This window comes from Myxocyprinus asiaticus, chromosome 8 (genome assembly GCF_019703515.2).
Source record: "Myxocyprinus asiaticus isolate MX2 ecotype Aquarium Trade chromosome 8, UBuf_Myxa_2, whole genome shotgun sequence".
Classification (NCBI taxonomy): Eukaryota; Metazoa; Chordata; class Actinopteri; order Cypriniformes; family Catostomidae; genus Myxocyprinus; species Myxocyprinus asiaticus.
Genome location: NC_059351.1, coordinates 14,021,404 through 14,036,174, shown reverse-complemented (window position 1 = coordinate 14,036,174; position 14,771 = coordinate 14,021,404). Strand labels below are relative to the sequence as shown.

General features: G+C 38.2%; 1 pseudogene; it reads right to left on the bottom strand.

Moving 5' to 3' along the window:
* Window positions 1-348: 348 nt before the first annotated feature.
* LOC127445564 (mitotic spindle assembly checkpoint protein MAD1-like) overlaps window positions 349-14,771 on the bottom strand; it is a 138,764-nt pseudogene continuing 124,341 nt past the window's right edge.

Here is a 14,771-nt window from a genome sequence, read left to right as displayed (position 1 = left end):
TCCTTGACAAGCAAATAAGCTGCCACGAAAGATGTTTGTAAGCCTCCCAAAGAGAATAGCACATCTATTAGTTTTCCTTGTGCTTTGGTTAACCAATGTGCTTTGGTTTTTTTAGCTTTAAAAACAGAAACAAAAACACTTTAGGTAGGTGTATGTGTAAACAGTGTGTACACTCGTCAGTGACCCATCAGTTTTTTTATATATATATTTTGCCCATGAAAGTCACATAAAATGTGTTCTGTAGATGCAAGTCAGTGTCTGTGAGTGTGCAACTGTGAGGTGCAGTGTGTACATGAGCTCCCTGAACATGGTGTGGTCTAGGAATGATGGGTAAATTTAGGTGACAGTCTAGCGGCTGAACAGCTCGATGGTGACTGTGCTTGGGAACACTGGAATGCTCTTCTGATGGAAGAGATGCAGATCCACCAGCTCAGCTAGAGTGTGAGAGAAATCTGTCTCCAACAGCTGCATGCTGCCACTGCCCACTGTACCAGTAGAATGGAGAAATAAAGAGAGACAGAGAGAGATAGAGGTGTCAGTTATAGGATTTATCATCTGAACATAACTGCAGACTAACAAAGTTACAAACAATACAACTAATAGAGTTAAAGTAACATAAAATTAGTAAAGTTAAACAAACTGACTGACTAAACTAAATGAACTAATGAACGAACAAATGATTTGGTTTGGCATCAGACTCTAATTTTAGATTTCCGATCTGTTTTTAATTTGATTACGAAGCTATTTTTTTTTTTTTTTTTTGCCATTCAGGATACAAAGTGTATGTAGTCATACAGAATGTGCAGTATTGTTTCTAGCTGTGTCCAAATTCACACAGTTTTGCTCACTCTTTCCCTAAAGTTGCTTTTACTATCAAGCATTCACTAAAGCAGTCGTGCATGCGTGCAAAGTCTGATGAAGTCTACTTTGAAAGGCTAGAGTTCAACTGTACTCTTATGCTAAGCATCCAAAGTACTTTGGGCTTGACTGTAACAAACAAGCAAACAGTCACTAACAGTCCCCAACTAACTAATTAACAAACAAGCTAACTAAATAACTGTCACAAACAAGCTCATTATAACAAACAAGCTGACTAAGTAACTGTAACAAACAGAAACTAACAGTAATTAACAAGCTAAATAACTAACAGTAACAAACAAGCTAACAGTAATGAACAAGCAAACTAACAGTCACTAACAAAAGAGCTAACCAGAAAACTACTGTCACTAACTAACAAAAAGAGCTAACTAGCAAACTAACAGTCTCTGTCATTCAGTGACTATCTTAAACAAACAAGCTAACTAACAAGCAAACTAACAGTCACCAAATTAATGTAACAAACAAGCTAACTAAGTAACTGTGACAAGCTTAATGTGACAAACAAGCTAACTGTAACAAACAAGCAAACTAATGGTAATGAATAAGCTAACTAGGAAACAAATAGTATTTAACAGTCACTGACTAACTGTAACAAACAAGCTAACTAACATACTGTAACAAGCTAACTAACTTTAACAATTAAGCTAACTACCTAACGGTATCATACAAGCTAACTAGCAAACTAACATCACTATCACTTACCTGTCACCAACCAACTCACTCGCAAACACAGTTTGTGCTAACTTTTGTCCGAATGAATACATGCAACATTAGCCTCCATTATATGATGTGAAACAATAAAATGTTCTATTTCCCAGTGTAACTACATCCCTCAAAAACTTCAGCCACACATTAAAGAAAGAAGCAGTGAGCCTTTTGATTAATTGCTTGCCAGGGTACCAACAGGGAGCAAAAACAAAATGAGGGCATCAATACACAAAGGTGCTTTCCATGTAAAATCTTTCTCCGCAATGCACTATTTACTTTGCCACTTTTCCGAAACACTTTATTTAAAACTCTGACCTCCATAAAAAGAAGGTAGCGTCAAATTTATTTTACATTTACAGCGGTTAAGAAAGGAGTGCTCTAGTAAAGATGTTAATATTTTTTGCAGGATTTATGAAGCCCAGTAATGGCACTGCTCTCTCATTACACTGAAGGGCCCCCTCAACACCAGACCTTCTAATACCTGTCCCAGCAAACAGAGCGCATGTGAAAATGCCTCTCCTTTGTCTCCAACTTGGTTTTGTTTTCTATTTTCCCAGATCACGTTTTAATAAAAGGTCAGCCTGTATTTTTATTTCGTTATTTGAGAGGGAGTTATTCAGATTGTGACCTTATCAATGTGTGTTTGTATTGCCACCGCCACAAAAGGGTGATATGAACAATATTTGACCTTTTTGGCTAACAACAAGTTTTTGTTGATGTTAAAACCTCCTTTCAAAGTCCACATGAGAGCAAAGAGAGGACGACTGTGACTCGGAGAGACAGAAAGATAGAAAAACTATTATAAAACAAGAAGCCATGAAAAAAACGATTGACACAGTGTAGCGTGCGGCCAACAGACAATTGTACACTGGCCCTAAAAAAGCATGGCCCCTAAGTATAATTTCTCTTCTGTCCTTTTTTCTTCCATCCCTCCATCCTGCATGGACCTCCAACTATTTTGCCACTCTCACAACTGTCAAGCCAGAGCCATCACACTCTGCAAGTAACTTCATGTAACGCCAACTCCCACTGAGCTTTCTTTACTAAGAGTCAATGCCATCCATCTTTTTTCTTGCTTTTTCTAAGAGTTCTATCCACCTTTTTCCTGGGGGTCTTACTGGGGAAACGAATGTGGGTGGGACTTCCACCGAAAGTTGTTCTATAGCATTCCCTAGCTCTGGCTGCAATCATTTTAGACCCTGTTTACAGCTGGTAATAAGACACGTTTCGGATGATCCGATCGCAAATGGTCAGTGCTAAATATAGTTGCAAACAGGTTGCAAAGTGTTTTGTGATCGGATCACAAAAACACATACAGAGGTAGACAAAAACCATATCGCATTTGAGGTTTAAGTCGCTGTCCTGCTGTGTCCCGGACGCAGTGATGGGCAGTAGCATCACTACAAATAGCAAAGCTATTAGCTTTACTACATTTATGAGTAGCGAGGTGATAGCTTCGCTAGTTTTTAAATCAAGTAGCTTTTCAGTAGCAAAGCTGTATTTTTGACTAGGTAGCAGCGTAGCGGTGAGAAAAGCTACACCGCTACATCATGCCTTGTACCCGGTGTTTACTATTGCCAGTTTTTAATCAAAACTAAAGATGTCCGATCACAAATTAATCGCTCATCTGAGTCTGTTCTTTAAAATGAATTGGTCACACGTGATAGGAAAGCGATCTGAATCGGTTCGATTCAATCAGAATGACTCAGTAAGCTTGCGTGCACGCTGCTGAATAATTTGTGCACGCTCTCACTTGCCAATAAGCTCATGGAATATTTTAAAACACGGTAAATAAATATAACACTGGTTGCAGTGGATCTACAATCAATGGAAACGAAACCTGCAAATGCGTCCTATCGTTTGCCAGTGATGAAGAAGGTCTTTATAAAGTTCAACACGTTTGCAGTCTGTATTTTCCAACCAAAAGAGTATCAAAACACGTATTAGCCTACACGGAAACACTTAAAAAAGTACCATGGCATTACCATGTTTTTTGGACATGTACCATTACCTGGATGCACTATGTTAATACAGTGGTAGGCAATATGAATATGGTAATCACATAGTGAAGTACCATGGTATTTTTTTAATTGCCTTGAAGTACCATGTAAATACAATAGTATATGGATATGGTAATCATATATCAATTTACCATGATTGTAACATGGTATTCTTTGAAGTACTTTGAAGCACCATGTAAATACAGAATGGTACATTAACATGGTAATTGTATATCAAAGTACTATGGTATTACCATCTGATGCCATCAGAAATCACATTGTTATTGCCCAGATGTGCTCTCCCTCTCTCTCTCTCTCTCTCTCTCTCTCTCTCTCTCTCTCTCTCTCTCTCTCACACACACACACACACACACACACACACACACATACACACACACGGAATTTGGCCTCTGATGATACATCCTGTAATTCTGTGTCTAGCTGCTGAATTTCTGTATTGTATAGATGAATATATAGATGAATAGTATATTGTATGTACAATATATTCTTTGATAGATTCTTTGTCTATGACGGTATACTCCGTGCATCTGTGGTTGAAAAAACTTAAGTAGCTTAAATGTAGCAAGCTACTTTGGTGTGTAGCTTGTAGTGTAACTTGCTTCTTTCTCTGAAGTGTAGCTTTTAGCTTAGCTTAACAAATTTTTCTGTTGAGTAGTTTGTAGCTTAGCTTGCTACATTTTTTGAGTAGCTTGCGCAACACTGCCTGGACAGCAGCGAAGCACCACCTCTCACCATTCATTCACCCGCCGAGCAAAAGTTTAAACTAACTTGCGGATTAAAAAATTCCTTAAAAGCAAATAACCGTCTGATCGGAAAAATGTATAAAGCAGTTAGTTATTCCTCAGTGTGTCTATCTGATTGGAACATGCAGGGTGACAAGATGACAAGTACACACATCTGAAGCTGAACTAACACTGAAACAACTGATAATTTTGCTCGAAATGTTGCGTTTGTGCTTAGATTAAATCTCAACTGCACATGGGAGAAACAGCGTGCCGGTTTTGTTCGCACTTTCTTTGTCTTGACTTTTTTGCAGTTTATTGTCATTCAATAACACACTGATATAGTGATTGATATATGTCGTCACGAAATCAGACACGCTCTCCTCAAAATCCCAACACCGCAATGAAAGAATGAATGGACGTACACTGCAACAGCAGCTGTGTTTACTTGACAACGGAATGCCCATATTTCTCGCTAAGCATCACGGGATGTGGGAAAAAGGTGGATACCATTTCAAGAATGTAAACAAAAACCAAGGAATTAGAATGGTCCAGATGTATTTCCAGATCCTTTCAACTTAGTTTTTTTTTTTAAGGTAAGTTATTCCACTTGGTGGCCGTTTTTGGAATGCTCTTGGGCAGTTTGGGCAGCTATTTTTCTATGTAAACAAGTGGCACAAAAGAGCAGCTCCCATCTACTTGAATGGAGAAATACCTAAATCTCCAAAACGGTTGGTCAAGATTACGATAAAAGAACATATTTCAAATAAGCAGTAAAATCTGACAACACTGTGCAGCTTCACTCAAGCGGTCCAGCTACCCTGGGCCTCAGCACTTGAGGGGAATAGCGGCCCGGCATCCTGGCCCGTTGGCCACAATGCGTACTCCAACTCCACCGGGGTTCCGGGGTGCAGGTCCGGCGACACATCTAACTCGCACCGGACCCTCCCCGCTCTGTTCCTGGACCTGTAAAGATGCCAGCAGGTAGAGACCTGTCTCCCAAGGAGAGGTGTGCTCTGTGTTTAAAGGCAGCAGTGATGAGGCTCTTCATTTGGATCACGTGAGCCAGGGCGACGATGATCCATGGGAAGGGCGTGTCGTTCTGTCACAACTGGTATAATAAATTGTGTTTCTTTACCTCAGATTACGCTAAAACGCAATTATACCATCTTGTATAGCTAATGCGCATGCGTGTTCTCGAGTTGATTGACAGGCGATTTCTGTATCTAAAGGGTAACTGGCTATTTTACCTGTAAGGCGGGTTGACCATTGGCTGCCGTTGGGCATTCCAATTCTCCCATTCATTTTAATAGAAGTGGCCCATCTCAGCTAAATAGTTTCTGTTTTGACAAGCAGGAAATGTTCATGGAAGAATGATGTCACTTGAGGTCACCAACGAACAATCCTTTAAACGGTCTATTAATTTCTTTGTAAACCTCTTTTGAGTTTCTTTCTCTTTAATTCTCATGAAGATTCATGAAGTGAAATAATCCAAAATATTTCTCTCCATTTGTATAACTATTACACACCATATCCACTGATTTTTTTTTTCTTCAGTAGAGCCACAAAATTCACAGCCTCAGGCTTTAATAAATGAGATTTTGTTCCTTTCCCCTTGAAAAGCCAAATTCAAATATTTGAGTCCTGCAACAAAAAATTCTGTAAAATTGACATTAAACTGCATCACTTTGGAACATACATGAATTAACTATTTTGGTCCCACTTTATTTTAGGTGACTTTACTATGTACTAACATTAAAATACATACAATACAATGTATTTGGGTAATTACATGTTGTTCTGCAAAATTCACATTTGCTGCTACTGAGGTTGAGGTACAGGTTTAGGATTAGGTTAAGGTTTACCTACATATGTAATTAAATGCAACACAACAACACATATGTACATAATAAGTACATTGTATTAAATGCATTGTATCAAATGCTTAAGTATATAGTAGTTAAAGAAACCTAATATAAACTATTGTCTGGGTCCAACTATTTAAATAATAATACAACTTTATGTTAAATATTTGTAATTAAATGTAAAGTTTTTGAAAAATCAAGTCAATTACAATTACAAATTTTTTTCCTTTTCAAAATGTAGTAAAGTACTTAAAGTTTTAATGCATTCAGTTCTTCTTTTAAGGGGGAAAAAATAAAAATAAAGATGTTTTATTGATGCCACAGAGGTCTATAGCACGGTAGCATAACACTAATGGTACTATCTTAAATATATATCTACATACAGTCAAAAATAAAATGTACTTTCAACCTGTTAAATAGGGAAAAAAGGGAAAAATTATGTGAATTTTGCAGTATACTATACTATCACCATGACATTAAGAATGAGAAGAGATTCATTATCTCATTCGTTTTAATTGCATGTTTACATGTGTGAACGTGTACTGTATGTATATATACTGTATGACTGTATATGCGACTAATGAAGTGACATCTACAATGATGCAGCCTCCAGAAGCCTTCAGGGACTTGCATTATATATCCTCTGACAAATCCAGAGAGAACAATGCATGCCAAGATCACAAAAATACACAGCCAAGAAAACAGAGACGGCTGCTTTCACAAGGAGAATAAACAATTTACATCCCTGCTGAAGCCATCAATTCAGCGCAAGTGCTGTGAAACTTGTACTTGCAGCTATGGGACTATTATACCACTGTATGATTGACGTTACCAACAATAGCACATTTCATAGTGCATTTCTTTGGATAATTAGAAAGAAAAGAATTTGAATGCATCTAAATCTATAGCACCATAGCGATGTTTTTTTGTTAGTTTGAGCTTGCAGTCTAACGAATTTATTGCTGAATCTGTCAAAGCAATTAACATCTGACTAATGGGTGTGTATGACATTGTATAAAGATATATGTTCACAAAACTTTTGTTGTAATTCTATTTTCAGAAAAAAATATACAATAACAAATAAATAAAATCTTATTGTGGAGGTTTGCATTAGCTGCCTGGCTGCAAAACCAGAATTCTGTGTGAAACACTGCATTGAAGTAATGCTAAGTTTTCGACAAGCCAAGAAAGTACACATACAAATCTCTGATCCAGTAGCATCTTAGAGTCGTCTGCTGGTGCGGGAGCACCCTGCCGAGTTTAAAGATAGGAAACGGGAAGCTGTTATAGTGTTGAGTGAGAGGCGGGAAGTGTGAAGAACAGTAATTGGTTGTTAAATTAGCTTCATCTACTGATTAGGCAGATGTATAATTAGCCAACTGCTCCTTGCCAAAGGTTCATCATGTTTTAACACATCCACGAACTGAGATATTACACAGACAAGCTGCATTACAGATAAAAAGCTACGAATTAAATAACACAATTTAACACAAATTTATACAAGAACACAAAACAATATTTTATAAACATACAATGGGGCCAAGAAAGTATTTGGACATTCAAGCCAAAATTTAAAATGTATGAATGTCTTTTGAATTAGATAGATAACAAAATATCAAACCAAGTGGCATTTATTTTAAACAAAGTTAGCACAAGCACACATCCATAAGCAAAACATTTCATAAAAAGAGGTGAGTTAGGTTTTAAATGATACAAAATTAGGAGAAAAGGCATTTGGACACTTTCTGGTTGTCAAACATAAGTCAACATAAGTCAAAATGTCAATAGAACGTGCTATGACACCTTGAATTGACTTCATACATTCACTTAAAATGACTTTGGGACCAGTTAGCTAAAAATAATTGCAAAAAGGGCAGAGAAAGGTCTAGAATAATTTGTTAGCAGATGTCTAATACAATGACATATGAATGTCAATGCAATGACATTCATACTAGAAATGGGCGATATGGCTAAAATATTATCACAGTATTTTTTTTTCATATCGTTCCATATCGATATTTATTATGTTACACATTCACATTTGTACATTGCAAATTTTTTTGAATTTCCAAGTTGGCAGAAGAAAAAAAAATAAATCCTAAACTGTCAAAATGGTCTCTACAAAATTGCATTGGGGGCCCAGAGACAGACAAAGCAGTGGGGTCTGAGGGATCTTCAACTAAAATATTATTATTATTTTTTAATTTTAATTTTTTTAAAAGTCGAGTGTAGTTGGATATGAATGTTAAAAGATCTGTTTGTATTGAAGCATAATGACAGCAGTCCAGTATTTGTTTGAACAAATTATATATTTTTATTTTTATTTACATTCAGATACCCAAGTTAAGGGGGCATAGAAGCCCTTGTGACAGAAGAATGATACTGAATGAGGGTTCAGGGGTATCCTCTGAGAGAAAACGTAAAAGTCTGAATGGACCAGTTTTATATTTTCATTAAAGTGAGAGAGACTAGGCATTAATCACAAAAAGTGAGAGAGACTAGGCTACCAACTAGTCATTTTATTGTCTTTCCTTGTCATCCATGCCAGAGACGATGACATCTGATGAATTTTCACAAAATTACAACAGAAATCTATTTGTTTATTATTAAAGTCTCGTAACATGCTGATTAGTAAAGCTAAATTTAGATGGAAAACACATTATGGTCTAAAGGCTCTTTGGAACCACGTTAACTTATGCTGCACCTCATCATGTCTACTCACATGCGTGGGACAGGGCATAAATGAAGCATGTGAAAAATATTCAAAAATACAGCGCAGAAAGATCAGAGCTGGTGCACATAGCACTGTTGTTTTGTCACATTGCTCACTAGAAACGATTAGAGGACGCAGCCGTTTTCATGAAGTCTTGCAGTCTGGATGGAATAAACCCGGGGTCCGGACTCGGACCGCAGTAACCGGCGTAGCCTAATAATTATTAGCAAGGCAGCTAATGTTAGCAACTTCATTCAGTCTGAGAAAGCTGAACTGCTTGTGTTTTTAGCGACACGCACCTGATCGTCTAGATGTAGAACAAAGGATAAATTTAGAAAAATACTCAAAAGCTTATCATCGATATTGTAGATTTATTTTTTATCACGATAAATATCGAGATTGTTTTATCGCCCAGCCTTAATTCATACATTAAAGGAATATTCTGGGTTCAATACAAGTTACGCTCAATCGACAGCATTTGTTGCATAATACTGATTACCACAAAAAAAACAAAAACAAAAAAAAAAAAAGTTCTCCTCCCTCCTTTTCTTAAAAAAAAAAGCAAAAATCTGTGTTACAGTGAGGCATTTACAATGGTAGTAAATGGGGTCAATTTTTGAACGTTAAAATAATCACTTTTTAATAATATGCGTGTAAACATGATTTTTAGTGTGATAAAATCAATTTAAAGTTATAGCCAATTTTACAACTTTGTTGCCATGACAATGTATTCAACAAACCTTAAAATGAAAAAATGACTGCAAAAATGACAATTTATACAACTTTACAGATCAAATAATACATGAGTTTTAACAGAAGAATTAATGTAAGTGCTTTTATAAAATTATAAACTTCCCATTTCTGCCTTTAAACCTGCCTTTGAAGTAGTGCTTCACTGTAAACTCAAATAAAAAAATTTTTTTTTTAAAAAGTGGGATGAGTCAAAATTATTTTTTGTGGTAATTAACATTATACCACAAATGCTGTCGAATGAGCTTAATTTTTATTGATCCCCAGAATATTCCTTTAAATGTGGCTAATTAAAATTTTATTATTTTAATTTGATTAAAATAATCAAAACCAATAAGATCAGAAATGGTTATTATGAAAGCTGTAATGTTTAATATGTGTGATTGGTAATGTTGTTATGTTAATGTCAAGCCAAGTTTATGTCAAGTTTAGTCAAGTTCATGTTTTATGTTTCTTTCATGTTTATTGTTAGGGTTTACTGGATTTCACGTTTAATAATAAATTTGCACTTGGGTTCTTCATTTCATCGTCACTGACAGCAGCAACATCGTTACAGAAATACCTGACCGAACTATGAAACCAGCAATCCAGCTCCTCCGCCTACGTCAGGGGAATCGTCCCCTGGAGGATTACATGGAGGACTTTTGCGCTCTGGCCTGCCAGGTGGACTTTAATGAGGTGGCCCCAAGGACTGTTTTCGATTTAGACTTAATGAGCCCATCTCTTCTCTGATGCCAGGCGTTCAGATTACCCACAGCCTGGCTCAATATATCGACCTTGCCCTGCAGATTATTGTTTCCACATTCACTGTGGGGGAGGCGGATGCCGAGCCAGCGTTCCACATCATGGCCGCCAAGCCAGAGTTCCACGTCATGGCCGCCAAGCCAGAGATTCACATCATGTCCGCCAAGCCAGAGTTTCACATCACGGCCGCCAAGCCAGAGTCACAACAACACCTAAGCCTGCTCCATGCCATGTCACAGCAATGCTTCAGCCTGCTCCATGCCATGTCACAGCAACGTTTCAGCCTGCTCCATGCCATGTCACAGCCACGCCTGAGCCTGATCTATGCCATGTCACAGTCATGCCTGAGCCTGCTCCAGTCCCTCATCCCTCCGGCTCCTCCTTGGTCTGTCGGTCACCTGGCTCCGCCTTGGCTCTCCGATCCTCTGGCTGCGCCTCGTCCCTCCAATCCGTCAGCCCCAACGGGGACCTCCTTCCCTGCGGCTCCGCCTTGGTCCTCAGTCCCACCGGCTCTGCCTCAGTCTTCCTATCCTCCAGATCCACCTTGCTCTTCCGAGCCTCCAGCACCGCCTTGGTCCTCCCTGCCATCGGCTCCACCCTGGCCCTTCGAGTCTTCGGCTACACTCCGGGCACCAAGTTCCATGGTGTCGCCCTTCAAGTCTCTCACGGCTCCGCTTTCCATGGCTCCGCCCCTCAAGTCTCTCACAACCCCACCTTCCACAGCTCCACCCCTCGAGCCTCTCAGGGCCCCACCTTCCATTGACTCTGCCCTGGTCCCATGCCCCACGCCCTGTCTCGCCATGCTATGCCCCACGCCTCAAGACCCCCCCCCCTCCAGCTCCCTACAGAACTTTGGAACTATGTCATGTTATGTGTTTGTTCATGTTTTGGGGTGTCGGGAGCCACCACTAGGGGGGTGATATGTAATGTTTAATATGTGTGATTGGTAACGTTGTGTTAATGTCAAGCCAAGTTTATGTCAAGTTTAGTCACGTTCATGTTTTATGTTTCTTTCATGTTTATTGTTAGGGTTTACTGGATTTCATGTTTAATAATAAATTTGCACTTGGGTTCTTCATTTCATCATCATCGTCATTGCCAGCAGCTACATCGTTACAAAAGTAAACTGGGTTAATTTTGATTTCATGTTGACTTTAAGACTTGACACTGACTTGGGCATGTCAGTAAGATACTTTGTGTAACAATATTAAACCGTTATACATGAAGATGTACAGTACCCTGTAAAGCTCCTAGAGTGCAATGAATATATATAATGTAAATGCATCCATTTCTGATTTCTAAACAGATACATCTGTTTGTCATTTGAATTTAGCAATTCAATATTCTTGTTTGAGGAACATTCCTGCAGTATCTAGAGTGAGTTCTCTGTGATCTTCTGACAGACCAAGCATTACCCAAGGGACTAGGTTCTCTCCAAATGAAGGAGAGATGTAATTTTATAATCAGAAATATGCAAATGAAAAACGAAAATACTTCCATTTAAATGCAGATTTTGACATTTTGCTTTGGATGCAAAAAAGAATAACAGGATGAGTGGCAGAGTAAATATCAAGACCATTATCAAGGGTTTAAACTGACTATCAAAAATCCAAGACAGATGTGCAAACACACACGTACATTTTACATATTTTATATATACATACAGGTATTTATTTAAGTCAAGTCCTTTTTACTTGTATAACACTTTACACAACACACATTGTTTCACAGCAGCTTTACAGGAAATCATGCATTAACAAAAAAAGATATATTTTTTTTTAACTGTAATATCTATAATGTCTTACAGTGATCATTGTGTAGTTTGATTAAATATGATTGTAAAATGTGTATAGAACTTAAGTAATTAAATAATAATTGTATTTAGAACCCCTGTGAGCAAGCTGAAGGCGACTGTGGCAAGGAACACAAAAATAACCTTGGGAGAAGCCAGGCTCACTGTGGGGGCCTGTTCCCCTCTGGCTAAACAACATGACTATGATGCCAGTATTAGTTATTTGTGTGCAGTGCAGGTTAAGATAAATTAAGCGTTAAGGTCCAGTGTTTTAAAAATAAAAAGAAAAGATGTTTTTATTTATTTTTTTATTTAGCTATTTATCTGCACATAATACAATGCCTGTCACATACGCTAATATTTAGTTGGACCACCTTTAGCTTTGATTACGACATGCATTCGTCGTGGCATTGTTTTGAAAACCTTATGCAACGTCACAACATTTATTTCCATCCAGAGTTGCATTTATTTTTGGCCAAGATCTTGTACTGATGACGGGAGAGTCAAACCACTCCGTAAAGTCTTCTCCAGCAAATCCCAAAGACTTTCAATGGGGTAAAGGTCAGGACACTGTGGTGGCCAACTGAACCACTCTTTCACAATTTGAGCCCGATGAATGTTGGCATTGTCATCCTGGAATATGCCTGTGCCGAAAAAATCCATTGATGGGATAATTCAGTACATTCAGGTAGTCAGCTGACTTCATTTTATTGCAGCATAACATTGCTGAGCCAAGACCTGACCAATTGAAGCAACCCCAGATCATGAGCAAGGACAATTACCATATTAGAGCCTGGACTAAAGTATAAACAACACATTCTGTGAGTACACTTAATTGTGTATCCTTTGATGTTCAACAGAAAGTGCCAGCTTTTGCATCTCTGCCTATTAATGTTTTCTGCTATATTCTTAACAGAGTATGAAAGGATACATGACTGGATACCAGTCAGTTATGCAAACGCTACACTCCATTCTAGCTGCTGCCATCAGTGACAAACAGCAGAACAACATAAATACATGGAAAAGAACATCTGCATATTAGACCGTAAGAAAGCCACATAAACAAATGGTTTCCTCACGTCTTAATCTAAAAGAGTCAGAGACAAAATGAATGCAACTAAACTAATTGTTGTTACCCCTCCTACCAACCAACAGAGGGAGCCCTCTCCCGAATACTAACTCTGTACCGTTTCTTCTTTTGTGATTTCCTGTTTACACTATATGAATACCATGCTGTTCCATTTTGACTGTGCAAAGTTTTGCTAGTTTGCCCTGCCTTACCAAGCGTTTTTCCATTGCCATTGCTGATTGTTCTCGTGTTATGACCATTGCCTGTTTTCCTGGATTTACTGCCTTTGGATACCTTTTTGTTTTGTTTGCCTTGTTGGACTGTCTTTCTGGTTTATTGGATTATACCACCTGCTTAACAACTATTTCTATTTGCCTGCCGATTTGGATTGTTTGCTTGTGTACTTTAATAAACTTCCTGCACATGGATCCTAACACCATCTCCATGGCCAGTTCGTTACACTAATGTAATATGAACATGGAATAGCTGACTGAAATTTTTGAGCATATAAAGTGGTGCTTACTAAGGTAAGCATCACTATTACTATTGCTCATAATTTGGGATGGGGAACATACGGTCCAGTCATCGTGCCGATCGGAAGGTTCGCAAGTAGAATAAAACATGTTATTTCACTCACATATCAAATAAATATAAAGTTACAGCCCAGGGAAAAAAGCTTTTAGAGTTTATAAGCTGTATACAGATATATTTTGTCGCATTTCACTTGTAACTTCATGAAACAAAGAAGAAAAAAAGATGCTTCCGATTGAGACAATTGCTTTAATGGTCACGAGTCCAAATACAATGTGATATGATGCATATATATTAAAATAATCTTGGATAAAATGTGACACTCCCTCAGACATCCTTTTCATCATCCTGGAAGGCAGTCTCTGGGGTTAAAGTGGACCAATCACAGCTGTTGTGGTCTGCATCAACGCAACGCGCAGTTACATTTTTGAAGAGGTGCATGTCAGGCTACGGCGTAGGTTACGCCATAATGCTGTAGGTTTGACACAGAAGTATAAATCGGCCTTAACACACTCGAATGCACAGTCAAAAAGAGTATACTTTGAAAGGCATAGCGCTTGGCCATGCAAGAGACAGAACATGAAAAAACGAAGTTCACCCTAGCCTTCAAATTGAGATTTCTTGAGAATTTCATCTGAAAAATGTTCTATAGCCTGTGCTTCTGTAACCTCAGTCTGCCAAATTAAAATGTATCCCTACAAAAAGCTTGATGTCCCTACAAAACCTCTTTCCCCATGATACTCTACCGCACACAAACAACTTCTGCTGCAATGACAGGCTAACACGACGGCTGACATATGCTTTTTGAATGGAGGGAGATCTAGAAGGAATAACAGTGAGCGCCAGTTTAGAAAAGAATGTCACCTAGAATAACACTCAAATTCTCTCAGGCTAGTCTCTCTGTTAAGACAGCTGTGATGGACAGAGATGATGTTGTCTTGTTTCGGCATTCTGTCTTTAGTGTTCTCTGCAATCTC